Source organism: Pan troglodytes, chromosome 10 (assembly GCF_028858775.2).
Source record: "Pan troglodytes isolate AG18354 chromosome 10, NHGRI_mPanTro3-v2.0_pri, whole genome shotgun sequence".
NCBI classification, from domain to species: Eukaryota; Metazoa; Chordata; class Mammalia; order Primates; family Hominidae; genus Pan; species Pan troglodytes.
Genome location: NC_072408.2, coordinates 122,136,942 through 122,159,688, shown reverse-complemented (window position 1 = coordinate 122,159,688; position 22,747 = coordinate 122,136,942). Strand labels below are relative to the sequence as shown.

Genomic DNA, 22,747 nt, shown 5'->3' with positions numbered 1-22,747 from the left:
CAGGTGCAAGGTACAAGCTGGTGCTGTGCAGGTTTCCTTTCAATAGGAATTTTGTTTTTGGAGGGTTCCGTAGATAAATCAATGCCAAAGGTTCATTCAGGCAACTACCTTTTACTCCCTCTTCCCAGGACTAAGTGATACAGTATTGATTCCTTGGGTTAAGAGAAAGTATAAGTTAACACGGGTGAGAAGCCGTTGCCTTTCTTCTCTCAGCACTAACAGTATGAAAAACATTGGCCTCAAATTAATTTGAAGTCAAATTCTGTCTTTAGCTGGGGTGAAGAGAGAGAGGGAAGAATGGAGGGAAAAAATAACGGCTATGGGTACTTTACCCGTGAGTTGATGTCTCGCTTCTCATTTCAAAAAAAAAAAAAAACAAACTCACTACATGGCATCTCCAGTCTCAAATACTGTCATGTGATCTAAGGGAGTCTTCACTACAATATGTGGGCTAGTTCTTTGCTGAATACCATGGAAGACCAAAGCTGATAGTGGTTGAAAACCTCTTTATGTGACAACCTGAAGTCCAGTTTTGTAGAACTGGGAAGCTGATTGGAGAGAGAGGAGCACCTCCAGGAAACTTTTGCTTATAGTGGCTGCCTTTAGGAATCTGAAAGTGCATCTATAAGACAACAGATAAATCAGCTCAGCAAGAAAATTAGTTTGTTAGGTTAAAAAATCAGTTAGATATTGTAATAATACATACTGACTAATGATATTATAAAAAGCTATTAATAATAATTATAACCATTATCAGTTGAATATTTAACAAATATCTGGATTTGATTATAATAAAATTAATTGACAGCATACAATGAGTATTTACCATGTTCTAGAACACTTCTAGGATCTTTGTTGTATATTAAATCACTTAATTCTCACAGCAATCCTGATATGGGTTGACTGTGTCCCCACCCAAATCTCTTCTTGAATTGTAGCTCCAATAATCTCCATGTGTTGTGGGAGGGACGAGTGGGAGGTAACTGAATCATGGGGATGGGTTTTGCCTGTGCTGTTCTAGCCATAGTGAATAAGCCTCATGAGATGTGATGGCTTTATAAAGGTGAGTTCCCCTGCACATGCTGTCCTTGCCTGCCACCATGTAAGACATGCCTTTGCTTCTCCTTTGCCTTCTGCCATGATTGTGAGGCCTCCCCAGCCACGTAGAACTGTGAGTCCATTACACCTCTTCTTCTTTATAAATTACCCAGTCTCCAGTATGTCTTTATTACCAGTATGATATCTAATACTGACTAATACGAATCCCATGAGGTAGGTACAAGTAATGTATAGATGGGGAAACTGAGGCTCGATGTGTCTAAAAGGAGATATTGTTAGTATCTGAATTAATCCTCATTGTGATTTTTGAGATAGGTAGCATAACTCCCATTTTGTGGGTGGGGAAATTGAGGCTGTGTAATTTGCCCAAAATTGCCCACACAGCCAGAAAGTAGCAGAGGTGAGGTTTGAACTTAGGTCTGCCAGGGTACTTCTAACACGGTACCATCTTGCCTCCTGGGCTGGCCTGGCATCTATAGACACACAGTGGGATGGCTGGACATGCTATTCATTCTTTAAACTTCTTCCCATGACACCATACTGATCCCGAGGGGGAAAAAATGTTGAGATGTTTGGAGGGATTTTTAGCACCTGAGTATCTGCTGCCTCAAATGACCTGAAATGAGAACCAGCAAAAGAAATGAGGTCAGAATTTCACCCTCATAGGATCTTGCTCTTCTTTATCACTTTATCTTTCTTCTCGTACCCCTGAAAAGCCCTTAAAAAGGCAATTTGGTGATGCAGATTCTGCAAAAGATACCATGGAGGTTAATGAAATATGATTAAGCTCAAAAGCAGTCTTTAGAGCGGATGAGGACCTATCAGAGATCCATTGCTCCAGCACCTGTTTTGAATAACCCTTCATTTCCCCTGAGCCATGCTGCCACCTTTATCAAACACTAAATCATTGAATAAAGTCTATTTCTGTGTCCACTCTTCTATCTCTTCGAGCACATTCTCTCAACCCTTCCTCCAATGCATATGATCTGATTATCGTTGCTAGTTAACATTATCATCTGGAAAGGCAAATACTTTCATCCTTGGAAAGAAATTCTTGGCTAAACTTGTACATTTACTCATCCAAAGGAACTTGAAAACTACTTTGCCACCCTCCCGCCCCTTAGTGGCAACTCACAAAAGTAATCACTGGTATTTTGTTTTAGAATTGCGTTGCATCTTAAACAATTGGAAGGAAATGACATCTTTAGAATGTTGAATCTTTTCATTCAATCAAATATTTTCATATGCCTTTTAGGAATGTTTAGTAATTTTTTGCATATGGTATTATACATTTTGTATTGTTTTCTAGGCATTTAATAAAAATGGTTGCTATTGAAGCTGAGTCCCTTTTATTTTTTAGCCATTTGTTGCTGTTTAAGAAAACTATTGATTTCTGAATGTTTTACGTAGTATCTGGCAATGCAACTAAACTCTTTATTGGGTTTTGATGATTTTCAATTGTTTCCTTTGTGTTTTCAGGTAGAATATTATATCATCTGCAAAGGACATTTTTTTTCCTCTTTTATGTCTATTAATCTATTTCTGTCTTATGAATTCTTATGTTGCCTACATCTCCCAGGAAAGATGTTAAATGCTAATGGTGATAGTGAATATCATTGTCTCAGTAGGTTGACATAAAAGTAATTGTGGTTTTTGCCATTAGTTTTGCACCAACCTAATATTTCACTTCTAACAAAAATATTTATACAAGTCGCTATTAAATAGCACTCTGCATGTGGTTTTAAGATAGGCAATCTTTAGAAAGTTTTATGAAAAATATCTATCCTTCTATTCCAAGTTTTCTGAAAGATGTTTTGGTAAAATGATGTTGATGTTTTTTAATGCCTTTTATGAATCTATCGAAATTATTATACATTTTTCCTTTGGTATACAGATGAGCTATTTTATATTGTATTCTAGCATAAGCCCTCACTGAACATGAAGACTCATGTTTTTAACGTAATATTTAAGTTAATTAGTAAGGATTTTTGCATTTATGATTCTAGGTGAGATTAGTCTGTAGCTTTCTTTTCTTGTATCAATTTGGTCTTCCGCTGTGTTGCCAGTGTCACAGCTGCAAAGAATGCAGTAGGCAGTGATTCATCTTTCCCTATGGTCTAAAACAAATGTATATGTATGGCATGAAAATTACCAATGTATCCACGTTGAAAAACTGACTATTAAAATTGACCTCTGAATCTTTTTGGGGGATAAAGTTTTTGAATACTGTCTTCTATGATGCTTGTTCAATGACGCTTGTCCTCTGTTTCTTTAATCTGGTAACTTCTATTTCCAGAATATTGATTATTTTGTTGTGATGTAAATTATGTGTGTATTTATATAGTGTGCTTTTTATTTTAAACATTATGCTTGTACAAACCATATATCTGATAAAAGGTTAACATGCAAAACATATAGGCCGGGTGTGGTGGCTCACGTCTGTAATCCCAGCACTTTGGGAGGCCAAGGTGGGTGGATTACCTGAGGTCAGGAGTTGAAGACCAGCCTGGCCAACATGGTGAAACCCATCTCTACTAAAAATACAAAAATTAGCTGGGCATGGTGGCACATGCCTGTAATCCCAGCTACTTGGGAGGCTGAGGCAGGATAATCACTTGAACCCGGGAGGCGGAGGTTGCAGTGAGCTGAGATCGGGCCATTGCACCCCAGCCCGGGCAACAAGAGTGAAAATCTGTCTCAAAACAAACAAACAAACAAACATGAGGAACTCCTACAACTCAATAGTAAAACAAACCCAAACCCCAAAACCCAAAACCAAATAACCTGATTAAAAAATTGGCAAAGGATCTGAGTAGACATTTCTCCAAAGAAAATATACAAATGGCCAACAGGTATATGAAAAGGCGCTCAACATCATTAATCATCAGCGAAATGCAAATCAAAACAACAATAAGACACCATCTCGCACCTGTTATCTCTTATGTATCACTTATTATCTCACTCCAAAGATAATAAATGTAAGTGAGGATGTGGAAAAAGGAGCCTTTGTACACTGCTGGTGGGAACGTAAATTGGCACAGCCAGTATGGAAAACAGTATGGAGGTTCCTACAAAAATTAAAAATAGAACGACCATAAACTCCAGCAATTTCACTTCTGAATATATATCCAAAAGAATTGAAATCAAGATCTCAAAGAGATATCTGCACTTCATTACAACGTAATGTTCATTGCAACGTTATTCACAATAGCCAAGACATGAAAGCAATCTCAATTCCCATTGATGGATGAATGCATAAAGAAAATGTGGTATATACATATACTTTTATTGAGACTTTAAAAAGAAGGAAATCCTACCTTTGTGACAACATCAGTGAATCTGGAGACCATTATGCTAAATGAAATAAGCCAGGCACAGCAGGACAAATACCGCATAAACTTTTGTATACGACGAATCTAACTTAGTCAAACTCGTAGAAGCAGAGAGTACAATGGTGATTGCCAGGGGTTAGTGGGAAAGGAAATGGGGATCTGTTGGTCAAAGGGTACAAAGTTTAGTTATATGAGATAAACAACTCCTAGAGATCTACTGTACAGTATAGTGCCTACAGTTAATAATACTATATTACATACTTAAAAGTTTGTTAAGAGATTAGATCTTATGTTGCCTGTTTTTATCACAAAAAATAGTAATAACAAATAAAAAGGGTGGGAGAAGCCTTTTGAAGGTGATAGATGTGTTTATGACATTGATTGTGGTGATGGTTTCACGAGTGTATGCCTATTTCCACACTTCTCAAGTTGTATACATTAAATATGTGCAGGTTTTTGAACATCAGTCATACCTCATTAAAGTGGTTAAAACTAGCCCTCATGTTTATATTTTTCTTTCTGTTTTCTAATATTATTTGTAGTTTCTTTATTCTCAGTAGTTGTGTGTGTGTGTGTGTGTGTGTGTGTGTGCGCGCGCGTGTATGTGATTTTTTTATATAGACAGGGTCTAACTATGTTACCCAGGCTGGTCTTGAAGTCCTGGACTCTGCTCAACAATCCTGCCTTGGCCTCCAAAAGTGCTGGGATTACAGGCATGAGCCATTATACACCCAGCCTCTCTCAAATAGATTTACTTTACTAAATATCAACATTATTCAACACTTATGAACATTTGTAATAGCTACCAATGTGTGAGGCACTGTTTTTAGCACTTTACATGTATAAACTCATTTGAACCTCACACCAACCTAACTGAGTAGTTGGTAATTTCCTCCATTCTACAACTGAGTTATTGGACACACAGAGAGGCCTAATGACTTGCCAAAATCACCCAATTAACAGGTGATGAAGGTAAAATTGAAGCCCAGATTATCTGGCCACAGAGCCTGGCTACATGGTACCAAATGTGTGATAGCTTAATTAATATTTAAAAGGCAGAAGAATTGATCTTATTGAAAAAGAGAGAAGGGAAATAAAATGATATGCAGAGATGTTAAATATGTCAATGGTCTACCTTCCAGGAGGATTGATCCAATAAATGTTTCCATTCATTTATTCATTCATTCATTTACTCATTAACTCACTATTTGATAGATGCTTTCCAAATATTTATTATACTTCTAACAACAATTCAGCCACTAATCCAGGTGCTTGAGAATCCTTGCCTTTGTGGATCTTACATTCTAGTTAGTGGGATGGAAGCAAGGGGAAAGTAGAGATGACAAATTTTTGCCACAAAATATAACATGTAGATGGCATTTGGATACATGATTAGGCTACTAAATTCTTCTGGGCATGTGTATTTCTAGTCAGCTGTGTTTATTCTATAGATGATCCTGTTCTACAAATAGTTACTAGCATGTGCAGGGCTGTATTCATCCATTCTCTCATTGCTATACAGAACTATCTGAGACGGGGTAATTTACAAAAAGAAAAGAGGTTTAATTGGCTCACATTTCTACAGGCTGTACACATTCTGGGGAGGCCTTGGGAAACTTACAATCATGATGGGAGGCAAAGGGGAAGCAGGCAACATCTTAGATGCCCAGAGCAGGAGGAAGAGAGCTAAGGTGGAGGTGTTACACACTTATAAACAAGCAGATCTTGTGAGGACTCACTCACTATCATGAGAACAGCAAGTGGTAAATCCACCCCCATGATCCAATCACCTCTCACCAGACCCCTCCTCCAACATTGGGTATTATAATTCAATATGAGATTTGGGCAGGGACACAAATCCATATCAAGGGCCCTGGAGTAAATGTAGGAGCCAGACAAGCACTAGATGAGGAAACTGGGACTTGAAAAATTTAAATCTGTCCAACTTCTCGTAGGAGATAGTAGAGTTGGACTTATCTATGTGACTTTCACAGGGAACAAAGAATTGGAGTCTGACGCACCTCTACTAGGGCTCTGCACAACAGAGAAATTAATCCAAATTCGTTGAATGAATGAATGATATAATTCTCAGACTTCCAGGGAGGTGAACATGATTTTAGAGAATTCCAATAATCAAAAGCTCATTCTGAGAAAAGCTGAAATCGACCTCAGTGCCCATAGGAAGCAGAGACATTTAGCTGGTACCAGGAGACCTTTAAATAATGACGTGCACACTCCAGGCGCTCTCAGATTGAAAGAGACAGGCATCTCAGTGGCTTTCCCTGGGCCTCGCCTCCCCCTTTGGTCATCAAGGCAGACTGGAGCTGCAGACGGGACCCGCTGCCTTCAACACGGGCCTTGCATTAGATGCGTGTCAACAGAGATTAGCTCAGCCTCACATGCCACCATTTGCCATTTGTTAGGCCACCTTCACCAACCCCGTAATCTAATCTTGGCTGGAGCAATGCCTCTTCCAGGTTAAATGTATTAAAGGAGCCGGGGGACGTGGGCTGTTCAAGGCGGCCGTGGCTTCTCCCTTTCTGACAAGCCTGACCCCACTCCAAACCCCTCATCCCCAAGAGACACCAGGGGTCAGAACCTCCTTGGTGTAGAAGGGAGCAAAATGCTAACAGAGAGAGACGAGAGGATATTGGAAACATATTCTCTGGGCCTCCGTGCTTTAGAAATTCGAGAAGAACAGGAGGTGACAAGTTAAAGCTTTCACTGCTGGAAATATTTTTCTTTTCCATGTTTCAACAAGAATTTGATAAAGATATTTGTGAGGTTGGAGAGGAGAGGAGGAAGCAGAGAGAGTCCTAAAGCAGATGGTACCTGAAGGAAAGGAAGGATACTTTAGACACCTTTAGAGGAAATTTATGGGGGACAACTTTCCATGGCACACATCCATTCTTATTACATGTGTTTTTAAATCATGTGACATTTTTTAAGCAAGTAAATGTTTCATCAGCAAATTATGCATTTATTTTTCCTTTGAGTTCCTTTGAATCCCTGACTTGGTGTAGGGGGATATCTGTGTAGTTTCCTGTTATTCTCACTCCACTTTATTAAGAGTCGAGATGAATGATTTCCCTTTTTCTTCTGAACATACCTGGAACCCTCCAACTGCCGTCGTTGTTCTCATGTTGTTTTTTCTGCCCCCAAATCTCCCTCTACCCCCATTCATCATTCATCTCTACAAATCCAAGTTTAGTAGGTTTTATCTCCTATTTATCATTTTTTAACTCCATTCTTGAAAAGTTTGAGAACCACTATCTTGGGCCAGCCACCAACATTTCTAAAATGGTACCAAAAAAGTTCATTTTAAAAATATTTAAATTCATGTACCATCAGAGAATGGCACAGGTCTCAAGTGTCCAGCTTAATAAATTGCCACAAACTAAACACATCATGTAACCAGCACCCATGAGAAACAGAACCTCATCAAACCCCTGTATCCCTCTTTGCCCGAGGGCAACTGGTATCTGGACTTGTAACACCATAAACTAGTTTGATTTCTTTTTATACTTTACCTAAGTGGAATTTTAAGGCATGCCCTCTCTTGTGTCTTATTTTTGTGAGAGTCATTTGTGTTATTGTGGGTAGTTGTAGATCATTCTTTTTAATCTCTGCATAGGACTCATTGTGTGAATAGACCACAGTTATTCAATGATTTCTTAATTCTACTGTTAACAGGCATTGGGAAGTTTTCAGTTAGGAATTCTTGATTTTTATTTTATTTATTTATTTATTTATTTATTTATTTCTGAGATGGAGTCTCGCTCTGTAGCCCAGGCTGGAGTGCAGTGGCGTGATCTCGGCTCACTGCAACCTCTGCCTCCCGGGTCCTGGTTTAAGCAATTCTCCTGCCTCAGCCCCCCGAGTAGCTGGGATTACAGGCACATGCCACTATGCCCAGCTAATTTTTGTATTTTTAGTAGAAATGGGGTTTCACCCTGTTGGCCAGGCTGGTCTTGAACTCCTGACCTCGTGATCCACCCAACTCGGCCTCTCAAAGTGCTGGGATTACAGGCATGAGCCACCGCGCCCCAGCCAGGAATTCTTATAAATTCTACTACTATGAATAGTCCAGGTCCTGTCTTCTGGTGAGCATATTATATACCAGAGAGTTCTTTTTCAAATCACAAAAGTCCAATTGTTCCCCTCTTTCAAATGGTTTAACAGATCCTCATTGCTTTAAAGATAAAGACAAAACAGCCTTCAAGGGTCTAGGGAATCTGGCCTCTGCTGACTTCTCTATCCCAACAACAGGTATCAGAAGCATAACTGTGTGCAGAGACCAGGCAGGGAGTATAAATGAGAGAAGTGGAAGACAAGTGTGAAGCAGTAGAGATGGGTGGAGACTATGGCAAATTAGAGAGACAAGAAGTAGAAGATACATGTTCTTGGCTGACAGTTGACACATGCAAATCTGAGCCCACTGTGACCAGATTTTCCCGCATTTAAAATATAAGTTGAAAGTTTATATGTTTGTGTGAAATCTGCCCATTTTTGAATGATAACCATTTCAAAAATATTTTTCAACAGCACATGAATGCCCCAAAACACACATTTTGAAGGGTAGCGTTTGGCTCTTGAATCTGCAGTTTGGAACCACTGGCCCTTATTTATCCTTCCAGACTCTGAATTCCTATTACCCCCTGCATTGCCTACTGAACTGCTCTTACCTCCTCAAACTCCCCATGTTCTTAACCCTGAGCTTTGCATTTTCTATTTCTTCTGCCTGGAGCATTTTATCCCTTGCAGACTCTTTCGCTCTTAGTCACCACCTTCCATCAGGAAATCCCATCTGAATCCTCGAAGTGAGTAAAGGGATCCTCTGGTACATTCTTAAGGCATTCTGCCTTACTCTTGTCATAGCACCTAAAACAGTGCCCAGGACTTCAACAGGCCAGGCACATAGAAGGTGCTCAACAAATAGTACATGATTAATGACATTTACAGAACTGGAATTGTGTTTACATGTCTATGTCCCCTATAAATAACAAAACAGATCCCTGTCACATCTCCGCTTAAAACCTGCTGTAAACTTCTTAACAATTTCAACAACAAATATTAGAATCTCAAATGGCGACAGGGACATGGCGAGTAAGAAATGTGTAAAGCAGACTAAAGGGAACGATAGGGAGTCGCCGGAACTGTGGCAAACTGAAGAGTGCCTGAAAGATCCTTGACTAATGGGAGAACATCTTAATCTTCATTGCCCATCACAATACCTAGAACATGGTAGGTCCTCATTAAATATGTTCTCACTCTAGGTTTTCAAGAGATCAGTGGAACAATTCACATACGGGGTGCAGTATTTCCTACCCACACTCCAGAATGGCATACACCAAGGATAGGGTAATAAAAGGCACATTTGGCAATACAACTGAAGGCAGAGAGAGCAAGAGGGCAGACAGGCTTTTGGCATAATAGCACATCGATAGGTGAAGAGAAACTGAAAGTCATACTTGGAAGATGATGTGACACCATCCCCATTGTCCTTTCCAGAGATGAGCCTGGTGGACTTGAATTACTGACAACCCACAGCAGAAGCTGAAGAGGTGAGCAGGTGCCCTGGTTAGGTGAGAAAGAGATGGAGAGAACTGAGCCATGGAGAGGGATGGAGGAGAGAGCCCCAAGATGTGGTCATGAGGCAGGAAGTACCTGGTTATGAGGAACTGGGGTGGTGTTTGAAAGAAAGGGTCCAGGAAGGGTGCCCCTGAGGATATGCCTTTTGTACTTTGTTAAATAAATAATGAGAAACAGCCATGTCTCAGGCAGAGAGAAGCTCAGGAACAAAGATCCTGGGACAGGAACCGGCTTGGCATTTTGGGGAAACAGAAACAAAAACCAGGGGAACTGGGAGGGTTGAGGCTGGGGAGCCTGGGACAAGGTGGGCTCTGAGCAATGCTCCAGGGCTGGGTGGGAATGCAGCCTCAGTGCCGTTCGGCGGAGTGTGGATTTTACTTTCAGTTAGGCAGGAGCTTGCTCATTCTGAACTCTAGCTCTCTGCTTTGGAGGTGACTCAGCTGCCCCCTTGTTTTTTCTCTGATTCTTGGCTTCTGTTCCTAGTACCACTGCTCACGCTCTTTCCTCCATGCCTGGGCCCCACCCAACCCCACTGAATCATTCTTTCTGGAGGAGGAGCCCAGACTTGTGTAAGTTACTAAAGCTCTGCATGTGATCCTCATGTACATTCAATATAGGGAACCAGTGGATCTCTCTCGCTCTCTCTTTCTCTCCCTCTGTCTCTCTCTGACACTGTTTCTGTCTCTGTCTCTCTCTCTCCCCCTTTCTGTCTCTCCTTCTGTGTGTGTGTATACATACATGCATACATATATGTATCTGTGTATCTATATACACAGTATTTATATACATAATTATATATATGATTATCTACCCATCCATTCACCCCACCTATTATCTGTGTATCTATCTGTCTGTCTGTCTATCTATCTATCTATCTATCTATCTATCTATCTATCTATCTATCATCTATCTCTATCATCTATCTATCTATCTATCTATCTATCTAATCTAATCTATCTACGTACCTACCTATCATCTACTATCATATAGCTATCCATGTTTGTTTTATCTATCTATCCATTTTTAATTAAGCAAAAAAGAAAACTTCAAAGAATAGTAAAATGACATCATCTTTATGTCTCTTAGTATAACATTGATATAAACAATAAAAAGGAAACACAAGGAAAGAAAGAATGGGTAGGTCTCACTAAATAAAGACCTCATTTTGCTATCATTTGCAGCACTACAATGATTAACCAGGTACCTGAATATTTTGGCAGATTCATTTGGATTTCCTTAGGAAAAATTTCCATAAGTGGAATTGCTTATTCAAGGAGCATTAAGTTTTAAAAACTTTCAATACATATTGTCAAATTGTTCCCTCAGCACTTACACCAAATCAGGTCTCCCCAGTATTATTTATTTATTTATTTATTTATTTATTTATTTATTTATTTATTTTAAAAAGATAACTAAAAGGCAAGAGACATACTGGAAATAATTTTAGCTACATATATATTCAACGAAGGGTTAAGTGCTCTTTTACATAAAGCAGTCATAGAATAAGCAAAATTCTAAAACCCCAAAGCAAAATAAAATGGAACTGGGACATAAACTAATAAGTGAAAGAGAATGAAAATTTTGCTAATGAATATTTAAAACTAGATATATTCACACACATTAGTTACCAGAGAAACACAAGCCATAATTGCAATAACATATTTTACTCTCAAATTTGTGATTAAAACCTACTTATCATTCTTGTGAGAGTGTGATGAAATGGACATTCATAGAATGCTGATGGGAATCTGAATTGGTATAAGCTCTAGGGTAGCATTTTGACACTGCATAGCAAAACTCTTAAAAGCATTCATTTTTCTTAACTGGATGATTCTACTTTTAGTGTTTTTTTCTAAAGAAATAAATATGCAGAAATATTTTGCCATCAGCTAATTCATTGTTGCAAATAATAGCAGAGTTGGTATGACCTTTATGGAAAACAGTATGGAGGTTCCTCAAAAAATTAAAAATAGAGGCCGGGCGTGGCGGCTCACGCCTGTAATCCCAGCACTTTGGGAGGCCCAGGTGGACATATCACCTGAGGTCGGGAGTTCAAGACCAGCCTGACCAACATGGTGAATCCTCGTCTCTACTAAAAATACAAAATTAGCCGGGCATGGTAGCGCATGCCTGTAATCCCAGCTACTTGGGAGGCTGAGGCAGGAGAATCGCTTGAACCCAGGAGGTGGAGGTTGCCAGCTGAGATCATGCCATTGCACTCCAGCCTGGGCAACAAGAGCAAAACTCTGTCTCAAAAAAAAAAAAAAAAAAAAAAAAAAAAAAAATAGAGCTACCATATGATCCAGAAATCTCACTACTGGTTATACATCCAAAGGAAGTGAAATCAGCATGTCAGAGAGATAGCTGAACTCCCACCTCCCATGTTCGTGGCAGCATTAGTCACAACAGCCAAGTTATGGAAGCAACCTATGTCCACTAAAAGAACAACATACAGATGAAGAAAATGTGGTAGATATACACTGCGGAATAATATTCAGCTTTATTTTAAAAATCCTGCCATTTGTGGCAATGTGCAAGAAACTGGAGGACATTATGCTAAGTGAAATAAGCCAGCCACAGAACGACAAATATTGCATGATCTCTCATTTATATGTGGAATCTAAAAACATTTAACCCATATAAACAGAAAGTAGAATGCTGGTTTTCAGGGGCTGGTGGAGGGGGTGTGGTTGTTGGGGAGATGTTTGCCAAAAGACACAAAATTTCAATTAGATAACAGGAATAAATTCAGAAGATCAGCTTTACAACCAAGTGACTAGAGTTAATGATGTACTGTGTTCTTAAAGAAGAAAAAAATATAATGGCCAAAAAAATTAGAACCTGAATATTCAACAAAAAAGACTGGTTAAATACATCATAGAATATTACAGCCTGAGAAAATGATGTCATCTATAAAATCCAAGATATAGAAATGATAAGAAAAAAAGACAGTATGCAAAAATGTGCGTACAGAGTGATCTCCATTTAAAACACAGTCACTCCCAGCTTATGCAATAGTTTTTATTTTGGAAAGTCTTGTGCAATTCAAATTTTGCATAAGTCAAAAAGATCCTTTGTAGTCACTGCATATTTTAAAGTTGCAAAATTTTGATGTGCCTTTTGTGTGCATGTAATTCGAACTGTCATTCAGATTTTTTCCTTTTTATTGTTGAAGTAGCCAGGGTTCACAAGAAAGGGAGCGAAGAGTTTTTTGAATATCACCCATAGTGCTGGTTGTTTAATCAGCGCTTGGTAAACACTTGTTGGATTTACTTGTAGGAGGCTGTGATGGTTTTACTGATGCTTATCAAATATTTCTGGCTCTTCATCTTTCCCAAATGTTATAGACAATCTCAGATCTCCTTGCAGTTAGTTAGGGTCACGTGATTAAATCTAGCCAATGAGTTGTGAACTTCTTGATGGGCATTTAATGCCAGTGTGAGATCCACCAGAGATCTTTTTTCCTCTGCTCTTGAGAATGGCAATATTCCAAATGATAGTTCCTCCATTATCCTTATTCTTAAAGGGAGGATGGCATGGAGCAGAGCCCTCAGCCAGCCTGTGATGAACATACAGCATGCACAAGAAATGAGCCCTTGTTATTTCAATCCATCAAGATTTGGGGGATGTTTGTTACTGCCACAAATCCTAGCCCCTTGACACTCAAAGAGTGACCTGCAGACTGGCTGCATCAGCCTCATCTGGGGGTTTGTTAGAAATTCAGAATCTTGGACCCTTCTTTCAGACCTGCTGAATCAGGGACTGCATTTGTTTTGTTTTGTTTTTTAGTTTTTTTGTTTTTGTTTTTGTTTTTTTGAGACAGAGTCTCACTCTGTCACCCAGGCTGGAGTGCAGTGGTGAGATCTCAGCTCACTGCAGCCTCCGCCTCTTGGGTTCAAGCGATTCTCATGCCTCAGCCTCCTGAGTAGCTGGGACTACAGGGATGCACCACCATGCCCAGCCAATTTTTGTATTTTTTGGTAGAGACAGGATTTCACCATATTGGCCTGTCTGGTCTTGAACTCCTGACCTCAAACGATCCACCCACCTCAGCCTCCCAAAGTGCTGGGATTACAGGCATGGGCCACTGCACCCAGATCTAGGAGCTGCATTTTAATAAGGGGCCTCAGGTGATCTGTGCACATAATAAGAATCCCAGAGTTCTGCTCTAGCCTATCTGGAATGATACTCAGGCGAAGGGAGGCAGAATCCGTGGAAGTTGAGAAGTGTACGCAGAAGCCTGCATTCCAGCAGGTAAGTCACTTAGCTTCTCTGAGTCTCAGTTTTCTCATAGAGATTACAGTGAGAATCCAATAAAAATAACATACACTTCATAATGTATATTTTAAAATAAAATATATTATGTATATTTATCTATTATATATATTTACCAATAATGCACATTCGATAATGTACATCATGGGTCCTAGTAAATGCTCAATAAATGATCGTGGGCATTATCATTTCAGAAAGGGTATAGATTGCCAAATGCCGGGACTGGAGTCTTGGCTTTCTGAAGATCTTTTCCATTACCTCTGCAGCAAGAATGACATCTTCTAAAGACTCAGGATGGCCTCTAATGTAAGGATTCAGTAAATATTGATCAATTAACCCACCCACGATGGGGTTCCTGTCAACCACTTAATCACCTTCAAATGGCATGTTTATTTACTTAATTCTTCTTCTGCCCTGTTTCTGCAGCTTCATGGCCTAATTCCCTGATCCTCCAACCAGGAGGCCCCCCCAGGCCTGAAAGAAGTGTTTGTAAAGGTAAGAACAGCTGTTAGCTTTGCATGCTTTTGTAGGATCAATGTTCTATCCCTCTTATGCCTACAGAGGGCCACTTTCTCTGAGAACTATGGAGAAATTGTTCAGCAGTAGCTAATAAACACACACACACACACACACACACACAACACACACACACACACACACTCTTTCTATCTAAGGCAGAGAAAAGTGAATACCCCAGGGAAAGGACCTGGGTAAACACAATGATGATTAGACTGTTCACCACTTGCTTTTCCTGGAGAGAACCGTCTATAGTATGTTTGTTCATTCCACCCTAAATCTTCCTGTGAGGAAGAAAATGCAGGGATTATTTATCTTTTTGTATTATGGAGAAACTGAAGTTAAGTGGCTCCCTAAGGCCATAGAAGACAGTGCCTACCAGGGCAGTGTTTGGAGTCAGGCAGGCCTGGGGATGAAGCAAGGGACCACCGAGGACGAGCCTGCGGCATCCTGAGTGCAGTATTTAACTCTCTAAGCCTCAGTTTCCACATGCAGCTCCTCCCGGCTGGGAAAGCCCCGCCCCATGCACTCTGTGATGTCGATTTTGAGTTGTTTTTAAAATCAAGGGGTTGGATGCAATTATCTTTACAGAACTTTCCCATGCATGGAGCGTTAACTCATCTAATCTTCCTAATGAGAGGAAGAAATTGAGACAGAATCAGAGAGAAAAAATATAGGGGAAGAGAGAGAGAGAAAGAGAGAGAGGGAGAGCTGCTTATGGGAAACAGCATTTCATCCTTTGTTAATAACAACCACATAAACCCAAACTACACTCAAAAAACTGAAGCCCACTATGAGAAGGAAATGATGCTGAATCTCTGACACGGGGACCAGCAGTCCCAGTTTGCCAGGGACTAAGGAATTCCTAGGACATGGGACTTTCAGTGCTAAAAGTCCCAGGAAACCCAAGGTGAGTTGGTCACCCTCATCTTTGATCAGGCCACAGAGATTACAAACTGGCCCAGAAAAGGTGGCATTTCAGGGAATGCTGGGGCATATGTAAAAGAGAGTGTGGCTAGAAATTTCAAGAGAGGAATTGAAAATCTCCATGGGCACCCACCACCCTCCTTCCTCATGCATGGCCTTGTCTGAGCTGAGGTTTGCAAGGGTGGGGTTGCTGGGCCAGGGGTTGGATCAATTTTTGGTAGGAGAGGGAGGTGGAGAGAGAACGGGAGGAATTGAAGCACAGAAGCTCTTTAGAAGGTAGACACCAACTAGCAAAACTCTAAGAGTACATTCAAAATTGGAAATCATGAATGTATCACAAGACATTTTTTAAAAAGATGGGGATCATGTAATTATAGAGGAGACGAAGGCTTGCTTTTCCCTGGCATTCCCTTCTGGCAGGGAAAGAAACCAACAGGGCAACTTCATCACGCTGATTCCTTCACGCTCTGGCAGGCAAGTGATAAAATTATCAGATGAGGGTCCCCAGTCTCGTCTCCTACAGCCACTTTCGCCAAGTGTGCCGTGTCTAAAATAATGAAGGTGGCCTGATTAAATGTTCGCTGGCTGCAACCGCTGTGCTAATTTGTAGATGGGCTTATTAGTTTAATGACCGCTCCAAATCATCAGAATTCATTAGCATTAGTGCCGCGGCTTCATCCGACCTCAGCCCAAGGCTCCAGGCTGCCACCTTCACCGTCGCCATGTCTCTATTTATATCACCCCTACTTCTCGGGGAGGACAGTGTGTGTGTGTGTGTGTGTGAGAGAGAGAGAGAGAGCAGGCACGCATACATGTGTATATGTGTGTGTACACATGCCAGCACCACAACTGGGACTTTCTATGCACTTTATCTGCATAATGATTTTAGCTTTTCTTCCCCCAAAGAAAAGTTGTTGTAGCCTTTTTCTGTTTTTAACACCTCCATACATGTGCAAAGAGGGGCTCTTAAAGTGCTTTGGTGAAATATTCTTTTTTATTAGACTAAGGAGGGGAAAACCCAAATTGCTTACAATGACCCACAGGCTCTACCTGGCCACCTACCCTCCACCTGCTAGGGGGTATCTGATTTCATCTCCTGCACAGTTCTTTTCCTCACTCTCCTCCAGAGGCACAGACTTCCCATAATGCTCCTCAAACATACCAGGCATGATTGCCACCTCAGGACCTTTGCACTCACTGCCTCCTCTGCCTGAAACTCCTTCCTGAGATGGCATCATGGAATACTCCCTTACCCCCAATTGTTGTTCAAATATCACCTTGGGGAGGCCTATCCTGGCCATCTTATTTAAAATCATAACCTCCCTAATACCTCCCCCTCCACTTCACTCTGCCTTATTTATTCCTATCAAATACACTATGTAATTTACATACATATCATATTTAATGCCTGACCCCCCTACACACACTGTGTCACTGTTGCCTGTTTTGTCTACTGTTATATTCCCAGTGCTTAGAACTACCAGAGAGTTGGTGCTCAGTACATAGTTGTTGAATGAATCAATGAATGATCCCATAAATGCATGAGTGGTGTCAATATACAAGGAAATAAGGATCACCATGGACTCAGGGCAAGTCTTTTATAGGTTGCCTTTCAGCTGAGCTGTCACTGGTGGTGTTACTTGGCACAGATGAAGGTGAACAGGCCAATGTAATTCTCTCTCTTTCTGTAAGTTAGCTGGGAGGACACTGAGTGGCGGTGACAGGGAAGTTTGGGAGCTAAAAGGTTGTACAGAGAGATTGTGTGGGGCAAAGCTAAGGCCGGAGGAACCATGGTAACTTGAAGATGCAAGGAAGGAGGTGCTATAAGGGACAAGGAAGATATACAGGTGAGGAAATGAGGAAGACACTCAAACGTGAAAAGTGAATAGAACTGAGTTACATTAGGAGAGTAAAGGTCTCCAAATGACTGGCCCTGGATATTTACTCCAGCAACATTGTAGCTAGTGTCACCTTCCAAGAGGTTTTTCTCTACTTTGCTTTTGTTTGGGGTGTTCTATGAGATTTTTCCTTTCATATCTCTCTTTCTATCCACCACCCTCTTGGGGTTATAAAGTAGGTTGTTAGACAACAAAAAGACCCTTGCTAAAATATAAGGGCTGAGAATTCTAACTTGTATTTGACTTGATTCTTCTTTTTCTCATCTGTAAAATGGGTCAGCTGTAGGTCAAATACTAGTGGTCTCCAGAAACATAGCTTAACCCTTCTAGGAACAGAGAGGTCTACAGATCTCTGCCCCTGTGGGTTCATACAAAGAAAAGGAGTATAATGAGAGATGGGGTATAATGCAGAAAGATGTTTTTGAGTGCAATTACTTTGTCTTTAAAATAAACTTTTAATTATGACAAAAGTGATAAGGATTCAATGTAGAAAACATGGGAAATGCAGAGATAATAAGGAATATTTTGTTCCTTGGAATATTTTGCTCCTTCCTTGCTTCCCTCCTTCCTTCCTTCCCTCCCTCCCTCCCACCTTCCCTCCCTTTCTCCCTCCCTCCATTCTTTCCTTCCTTCCTTCCCTCCCTCCCTCCTTCTTTCCTTCCTTCCTTCCTTCCTTCCTCTTTCTTTCTTTCTTTCTTTCTTTCTTTCTTTCTTTCTTTCTTTCTTTCTTTCTTTCTTTCTTCTTGACAGAATCTCACTCTGTCGCCCAGGTTAGAGTGAAATGGTGCAATCTTGGCTCACTGCAACCTCCACCTCCCGAGTTCAAGCAATTCTTCAGCCTCCCGAGTAGCTGGGATTTCAGGTGCCCACCAACACACCCAGCAAATTTATATATTATTAGTAAAGACGTGGTTTCGCCATGTTGGCCAGGCTGGTCTCAAATGACCTCAAGTAATCCAGCTACCTCGGCCTCCTAAAGTGCTGAGATTACAGGCCTGAGCCACCATGCCGGGCCTTTGGTCCTTATTTCTGCAAAGATTATCTGCCATGAGTATTCCTTGATTCTAAGGTACACACCTGCTCTCCTGATGTCTGAGATCAGGACATATCTTAAAATAAAGGATAGGTACATATATTTAATATTTCACACCACTCATCTCATACCCCTCTAAATAAAAGAGGACATCAAATCAATATTGAATCTTATAATGAAAATCATCTTAGATGAAAATATAACACTCTCTCTCTTTCTCTCTCTCTTAGAAAAATGGCATCGTGCTCTTTGCTGGTCTGCTTTTTTCTCACTTCATTTTAACCACACCAATATCTGGAGCTTTGGCCAAACAACTTGGCTTCTAGAAAATGTGGTAGGGAGTTTTCAAATGAGTGTGAGTTTTGCCCTTCCCTTTAACTCTCTAAATTGGTTTCTTAGGAATTAATTCCACAGTTCTTTCTCTAGATAATGTTTTAAAAAATATCTTCACATGAAAAACACAATCCCTTTTTTTTTTTTTTTTTTTTTTTTGAGATGGAGTCTTGCTCTGTCACTAGGCTAGAGTGCAGTGACTCAATCTCGGCTCACTGCAACCTCTGCCTCCCAGGTTCAAGTGATTCTCCTGCCTCAGCCTTGCAAGTAGCTGGGACTATACGCCCGCGCCACCACACCTGGCTAATTTTTGTATTTTTAGGAGGAATGGGGTTTCACCATGTTGACCAGGATGGTCTCGATCTCCTGACCTCGTGATCTGCCCGCCTTGGCTTCCCAAGGTGTTGGGATTACAGGCGTGAGCCACAGAACCTGGCCGATCCAATCTTAAACTTACAACTTATGAGTTTTGTGACCTTACACAAGAGTCTTAATCTTTCTGGACTTCACTTTTTTGATCTGCATAATGGGAACAGTAATAGGACCCCTCTCCGTGGGGTATCTGAAAGGATTATATGAGGTAATGGATGTAAACAGCACTTATGAAAACACATAGCAAGTATTCCATAAGTGGTAGCAATATTAAAAGGTTAAAAATTTGAAAAAAAAAACATATAAACACAAAGAGAAAAATAACAATGATCTGCAATTTTGTTACTTAAAATGAAAACTACCTTTTAATTTATATTCATCCACATTTTCTGTACATTCTTAAGTATTATATATACACCCAGACACACACGGGCATGCACTTACATGTCCATAAAAGTGAGATGAAACTGTATATATCTTTCAGTAAACAACTTTTCCCATTCTCCAATAAAGTATAAATATCTTTCCAGGTCAACTCCCTTAGATCTTTTAAATTCCAAGAACAAAAGATAAAAGAAGCTCTACCAAAATACAAACAACAAGCAACAACAACAACAATCTTCCTACCTTGATGTGTACGTCTGTAATTGTGGTGTTAAAGTTGTGTAGGGAAAAAGGGAGAAAGCTTCATTTGTCTTCCTCCAGCTTGAGTTGATAGGTGGTGATTGGACTAATGGTCCCATGTACTGTTGTGACTTCAGGAACCGCCGTGAAGCAAGGATTCATCAAAGAGGGGAAGTGAGAGGATTTTGTTTGCTTATTTAATAAAAAAAATTTTTTTAATAGAGATTTCCTTTAGCTTGGAGGTATGGTTTAATTAGAATGGTTTTCTCCTGGGTTTTTGTGCCCTCATTCTCCACCCCTCCTCCATAAAGCCTGCCTGAGAAATGGCTTCTTAAATATGAACAAAATCATCCTAATTATTTAATCTACTCTTATGGAACACAGCACGTGGAAGAATGCGCCCTCAGTTTGACCTTCTGTGGTAGAGGAAAAGAGAGAAAGTCTAGATTTAAAAAAACAAACAAACAAATACAATGACAAAAAGCTCTTCTTTACTTTGACTGTTTTGCTCTTGTCTGCTTAATTTCTCTTAACTGTGGGCTCCTTGAGGGAAGATACCCCATCGGATTTATTTGTGCACCCTCAGAACCTCCCTAACACAAGGTACAGATCTCGGAATGAATAAGTGAATGGATGAATGAATGTAAGAGGGAGTGATTTGCAAAATCATTGCCAGCTTTGCTATTTTTCTTTTCTCTTAGACACGATCAGTAATAGAAGACTACTACATTTTATTCGTCTAAGGAAGGGATGTTCTTAAACTTAGGTTTCCTCTACCTTCTTTCCTCAGAAAGAAAAAACAATAAGGATTCCTATGAGGAAATTATAATAAAGAGGAGGCCATACACAGTGTTACATAACTCAAATTGCGAACTGTGATTGGTTTTGGTAGGGAGGTGGGATTTGGGGGATGAGGAAGAGACTTCCTGCCAACAAGCTCCTCACATTTCAGTGCCCTAGGTAATCATCCACTGGAAATCCTCTTAAAGCCCACGTTCATGCATTCCACATTTAAAATGCATAAAACTTTTGATGATTCAAAAAGGTTCTGCGAGGTTGATGTGGTGGTCAGGGCCATGTGAATCCTAGGTCATATGAATCCTCATACCCCATAATATGTCTCGAGGGATTTCTCAAATCCCATGTTTACGAAAGTGAGCCTTATGCCCTTCTGTACACTTATACATGTTTAAAGGATCGTCTTGAAGTGTGAAGAAACAAAGGTGTGGGAGTCAGAGCCCATTTCATTGTCTATGGAGCTAGGATCCCAGCAGAAAAAAAAAAAAATGCGTTCAGCTGTTTAACTGAGAGACATTTCCATAAGGGCTATTTACAGAATTGTGAGCTGAGTTAGGAGAACCAGAAATGGATGATGAAGCACCATCAGGGACTTCTAACAGCAGGAAGTTGTCACCAACCCTGGAACACAAGGGGCAGTGGGAGGAAAAGGACCCTTGGGGTCCAGGGAAAGCTGGAGCCATGGAGGTGAGGTCACCCAGTGAGTGGTGTAGACATGGGGAACCACAAACCCTTTCAGATATATAATACAGAAGCAGAGAGGGAGTAGAGGCATTGATACCCAAGCTTGCCACCCTCAGTCTTCTGCTGGTGTTTATCATTGGTCAAACCCAACTGAAAGCCAGGGGTAAGGGAACATGAGTTTCATAGTCTGCGTGCATCACAAAGAGGGCAGAGCAAGGTAGAGAATTAACTTTCGAGATGGAATTGGAGTTAGAATAACCAGCATCCTTGATTCAAGGTGGTAAAAGGGAAGACAATGCTACCTGCCTATTTGTTAAGGAGACTGAGTTGACAGGAACAAAGTTTATTGGGTGATATTCCCGTGCAGAATCAACATAGAAGCTCCTCATTCTTTGGCAAGAAATGTTCCCTCCAATTGTATATATTTGACATTGGTCGGAGTGATGGATGGAGAGAAAAAATAAAGGATACTAGGTCCTTGGTGTGTTGTTTCACATGAAGACCACAAAGATTTTCTAGCAGAGAGATGTATTCTTATGGTAACCAGTTTCTAATAGTCCTATCCTTGTGTAGTTCCCTCCCACATTATACCAGGGTTGGTCTCACCAATGGCATACAGCAGAAGTGATGGTGTTTCACCTCTGAGATTAGATAACAAAAGAAATTGCAGGTATATTATCTCTCCCCCATCCCCCCCTTTCCTGCTCTCCTTTTTTCTTCCTCCCTTCTCCCTCCTCCCTGCTCTCTTCTCCCCTCTCTGTCTTTCAACTGATCATGGTGGGGGGCAGGGTGGGGGGCAGGTGGGGGGAGCTATTTTGGGGGCAGCCCTGAAGAGAGACCTACATAGTGAGAATCTGAGACTTCCTGCCAACAGCCACATGAATAAGCATTGAAATGAATTTCCCCCAGTCAAGCCTTCAAATGAGACGACAGCCCATCTGACTACTTGACTGCCATGTCATGAGAGACTCTGAAGCAGAACCATGCAGTTAAGCTGCTTCCAGATTCTTGACCTTCAGAAACTGTGAGCTAACTTTGAGGTTAAATGCATTTGCTCCTTTTCAGTAACGATTTGTAACATGCATTGGAACCTTTTATTTTGTGCTTGTTTTAATCTTTCACAAAGCCTGGGATTCACACTCTCTTAACTGTGTAACAAAGTCCTTGTCTAGCCTCTGAGACTCAGTTTCTTCAATTTTCAGTGAAGATCACAATAATCCTACCAAAAGCGTTGTCCTGAGGATCAAATTGTTGTCCAAAATACTTATAGTGTTCTAATTCCCTAGGACAGTGCCTAAAACAGA

At 40.5% G+C, this 22,747-nt stretch overlaps 1 long non-coding RNA gene across 1 annotated transcript in view; it reads left to right on the top strand.

Moving 5' to 3' along the window:
• The window catches only part of LOC104001703 (uncharacterized), an 81,216-nt gene that overhangs the window by 44,410 nt on the left and 14,059 nt on the right, over positions 1-22,747 (top strand). The window contains exons 3-7 of the long non-coding RNA XR_001708308.3: positions 9,903-9,955; positions 14,453-14,564; positions 14,685-14,753; positions 22,017-22,113; positions 22,353-22,467. This is a non-coding gene — a long non-coding RNA (uncharacterized LOC104001703). The remainder of the gene's footprint in view (positions 1-9,902; positions 9,956-14,452; positions 14,565-14,684; positions 14,754-22,016; positions 22,114-22,352; positions 22,468-22,747) is intronic.